Genomic DNA, 4,823 nt, shown 5'->3' with positions numbered 1-4,823 from the left:
GGAACTGATTACAAGGATCTACATAAACCTCCTCCCTGGGGGACAGACAACAGAAAAATGGGTGAAGGGAGACTTTGGAAAGTGTAAGATATGACGAAATAATAATAATTTATAAATTATCAAGGGTTCATGAGCGAGAGGGGAGCAGGGAGGGAGGGGAAAAACTGAGGAGCTGATACCAAGGACTCAAGTAGAAAGCCAATGCTTTGAGAATGATGATGGCAACAAATGTATGAATGTGCCTGACACAATGGATGTATGTATGGATTGTGATAAGAGTTGTATGAGCTCCCAATAAAATGTAGCTTTAAAGGGGATCTACTAAGCCAATGAAATTCAGATCAGAGAGGGCAGCCTAGAAGATACTATTTTGGGGTATCCCAAAGGCATTCCCCTTTGGTATCCCAAAGGCATACCAAAGGCATACCCCTTTAAGTAGATTTTCTTAAAGGATGTACAATGATCGTGGTGCTTATTAGAAATAAATTGTAAGAAATTTGAAAACTGCATTGTTGAGAAAAAGATTGTGAAAGTTGGGCTGAGGTATATTTTCCTATAACAACATGACCTGAGTCCCTCTCGATGCCCAACCTGCCATTTTGGCTTCAGGGAGGGTGTGTAGTCCCCAGTAAACAGATTCATTAAAAAGAAGAGTGTGTGGTCCAGGGTGGAGGACATATTGAGAAATAATAACAAAACCATACAATTTAAGAACATACATTATTAACCCAGGGGACTGAGGGAGGCCAATTTCTAGCCGACAAACTGTTTTAATTATCAAAGCTTTAAGCAAACGTTGCTATCAGCAAGCCCTTTTTCATCTTCTCTTTTTCAAATTTTTAGTGCTGTGCACCCACATTTTTCTTCCTCTTATATTTTAGTATCAGGCTATCATGCTTAAAAAATGACATTGGGCTTTTTATTTATCCTTACACCTATAGAATTACTTAAAGAGAATTGATATGTTTATCTTAGTGAGTCTTCTTAATAGAAAACGTATGTAGTTCCATTTTAAAAATAGTCTTTTGTGTTCCTTATAGAGTTGTCTTTACATATGTGTTTATTATTTCTGAAGTTTATTGTCTATTTATTTGAGAAAGATTGGAATGAAAAAAGTCCAGGCTATAGTAAGTGTTCCCACAGTCAAATGGTTTCTCTCTCTCTCCCTCTCTCTTTCTCTCTCTCTCACACACACACACACACACACACACACACACACACACACACACACACACACACAGACACGGTGGTTATTGTTCTAAGAAGTGCTAGTCCAGTGATTGGAACTTTATTTCATTGTCATTGGGAGAAGGACTCTGGTGGCTTGGGATCATGTCAACTAGACACTCCTGGGTAAGGTGGGGGTGGGCCCAACCTATAGGTGCCAGGCCGAGGGTACCTCCTTGGTGTCGTAAGCCTTTTTGCAGAAGAGGGAGTGGCACTGAGAACTTCCCTCTCCCTGCCCCATCATGCTCCTGCTGCCCGGGACTCAGCTTGCCTCCAGGGCAGTCTCTTGTGGGCCACCCAACCCTGAGAGCTAGTAGTGCCCTTGGCTGTGATCATCCAGTTTGTTTCTTCACCTGTCTTTCCCTGGCCTTGCCCACAGCCATGTGAGTCTGAAGAGAACCCCAGCTTGCATCATACTTCTGGACTTGAGTTGACTAGGCTCAGATGCTTTCTTGATATAACATTACTTCTTTCTATATTTGTTTCTCTAGACAAGCTACCCTTCCTAACACAAAGATGTTTCTAGATATTTTCACAATAAAAGAAATGATCACCATTGTGCGCTGTAGGGTCAATTCTGACTCATAGGAAGAACAAGTAGAATTGCCCTTTATGACTTATAAGGTTGTAATCTTTGTGGAAGCAGACTGCCACATTCTCCTGAGGTTCAACTGGTGACTTCGAACCTCAGACTTTGTGGTTTGCAGTTGAACACTTAACCTTTTATAAGAGAAATATACCTCTACACATTTGTTTCATGAGAACATAGACATTAAAAACTATCTTAGACCCTGTTAATGTTGGGTTATGTGCTTTCCTCTATTTCCTTTTACTTTCCTCTTGTCCCACTATCAAGCTCAACCTTCATTTAGGTTTCAGTAATTGCTCTAAGTCACATTACCCTTGATCAATCCTTACCAGGCCTCTTGCACCATCCTTGCCACTGACTTTGGATCATTTGTTGTTCTCTTGTCCCTGGATTGGTCAACACCACTTCCTCTCCTGCACCTCCTCCTATCCCATGTAACCCTAGAACCATCGGTCCTATTGTTTTCTCCTCCAGCCTATCTTATACAAACCCAAAACCCAAGACAGAGCAAGACAAATTGACAAAAGGAAACAAAACAATGACGACAACAACAAAAAAACCCAATCACAAAAAAAGAAAAAAGCCTGTAAATAGTTCAGGAGTGTTTTTCGGTTGAGTGTGATGGGGTGCCATGCCCTGGCCCCAAAGTCTATTTTTGGTTCTCCCTTGGGACTTCATTGCTCTGTTCCCCTTTCTGTTCTGTTGCATGCCCTTAGTCTTTTGGCTTGGTGTGGTGTGGTCACATTGGGCACGATTCCCACACCGTGTCTCCCATGTTGTCCCCTGCAGGGCTATGGGTCAGTGTGGGATGTCGTGTCTCATAGTGGGGCCGGCCATATGGTCTTCTCTGTGGATTGGTTGCTCTGAGCAGGGATATCTCCTCAAGGCTTGGTGGGCCAGGATGTGCTCCACTGTTTTTTCCTCCCCCTTCATTTTTTGCCATGTGCTCTGGTCAGAAATGTCCTTCTCCCTGAGCTACAGTGTTGCCCTCTGTGTTGCCCTCTGAAGTAAATTTCAGTGTTGCCCTCTGAAGTAAATTTTTCTGGGGGGAGGGGCGGCTGTCCATGTAGTTGGGATTGCGGCCAGCCGGGTTCCCAGTGTTCTTGATGATGCTGTTGTTTCTCATCATGCTGATTATACTAATAAAATTCACATTTTTCCTATGGGCCCTCTAGCATGAAAGCAATTCCAGAGGCAATAAAACATTCTAATTAAGTTCATTCTGGATATTTTCCTTCTAGTTATCTGGTTTTTCTGTCCCCTTACCCCTTCATCTTTGCATCAAGTCTCAGAGAGATAATTTTTTTTCCTCAGAGAGATAATTTAAAAAATGCATTTACTTTGTTGAGAATGTACACAGCAAAACATGGACCATTTCGGTAGTTTCTCCATGTGCCATTTGGTGATTCCATTCTTCTACTTGCTTAGCCATTCTCACCTATCTTTCTGAATAGTTTCTTCCCCTATAAGTTCTGTCTAATCTAATTGTTCTGATGGATGTTGCTAATTGGATCCCACATAGATAGTTCTTTAAAAAGAACAACATTCAAGGCAGACCTTTGACATTTTCTTTTACTTGTGAAGCTAGACTACATTTTGGTTTTAAGTAGATTTTAGGGCCCACTTTGGTTCTTTAGTGGCACATAGACCAGGTCTGCCCAGGAGAGGCTGCCCTGAGATAACTAAGGACTCGTTGAACCCTTGCTTGACGCTATGGCAGCCTCAGATGCTTTTGAAAGTGGGATCAGAACCAAGAGCAGCCTACCAATCACTACAAGGTAAGGTAGAACTAAAGCAAGTTGGAAACCCCAAATCATAATACACAGATAGTCAATTGTTTGCAATTTCAAGGGACCTTTCAAAGGTTCTGCTTGCTCCTGTTTGCTCATTCACGGATCATCCTGGGGAGTCTGTAAGAATGTCTTTAAGGACTGGATCGGGTTGAAAGCGCCCTGCCAGGTGGTTAGCCAAGCAAACTTAAACTGGCTAAGGCTGTGTGAGACGACTGGTGCGACAGCCCGCTTGTTGACCCCAGTGATAATGGCAGTGTTCCACGATGAAGCGGAGATCGAGGAGTTCCAATAAGACGAAGATCTGGAATCATATTTCTGTCCCTGCCCATGTGGCAATAACTTCTGTATCACCAAGGAGGATTTGGGATATGGGGAAGACGTGGCAGCGTGTCATAGCTGTTCTCTCATTATAAAAATGATTTACGACAAAGATCACTTTATGTGTGGAGAGACAATCCCTGTCCTTTCCGCCAACAAAGAATTGGTGAGATGCCGATCTGAATCTTGAACAGTTGGCAATGAACCAAGATGGAAAAACGGACAGCGGCTTTGTGGCTTGCTCTACTTATCGACTCTGGGTTCTGTCCCTCCAGGGCCATGTTCACCGCACACGATGTGTTTCATTTTCACGGTCATAACTTTGAATTGCAGATGTTCTCAATATCATCTACCTCAAAGTCATCTGTACTCTTTAACCAAAGAGGGATTGTCCTTTTGGCTTAGTAATTAAGATGATTGAAATTAGCCCTTCCTCTGAAATTTGAAAAGCTACAAAGGAAAGAATTTCTTTAAGGAGGTGGGGAAGTTATGATGAAATGTAAGTAAGAGTAGCCAAACCAGAAGGTGAGTAGAGTCACGAGAGTCAAGAATGCTACCTGATTTTTCTTTTGTCTCCCCCCAGGGACTCAGAATTAGGAGCTGTCATTCGGTTAATTTGAGGAATAATTCAGGCATTAGGGACTTGAAAGAGCTGCAGTGCCTTTTCTTGCTTTATTACAGAATTCAATTCAAGTCCTGTTGAATCTCCATGAATCGATATGAAGTATATGTATTATGTGACAGTTCCATCTAAAGTCTCTTGTATAGAATATAGGGCAGATACAATGGAGCAGCAAGCACATGTAATTTACCCAACAAATCTAAAGGATTGATTTTGTTGTTGATGTTGCAGTTTTCTAAACCCTAGTCATTGAAAAGAGACTAAAAAAAAACAA

The 4,823-nt window shown here is 42.0% G+C and overlaps 1 pseudogene; it reads left to right on the top strand.

The window, feature by feature from the left end:
• The first annotated feature begins 3,856 nt into the window (after positions 1–3,856).
• Positions 3,857–4,117, top strand: LOC142454663 (diphthamide biosynthesis protein 3-like; annotated as a pseudogene).
• Positions 4,118–4,823: the final 706 nt, after the last annotated feature.

The sequence above is a fragment of the Tenrec ecaudatus genome, chromosome 8, assembly GCF_050624435.1.
Source record: "Tenrec ecaudatus isolate mTenEca1 chromosome 8, mTenEca1.hap1, whole genome shotgun sequence".
NCBI lineage: Eukaryota > Metazoa > Chordata > Mammalia > Afrosoricida > Tenrecidae > Tenrec > Tenrec ecaudatus.
The sequence above is the reverse complement of the archived record's forward strand: the minus strand, read 5'-3'. Positions and strand labels throughout refer to the sequence as shown.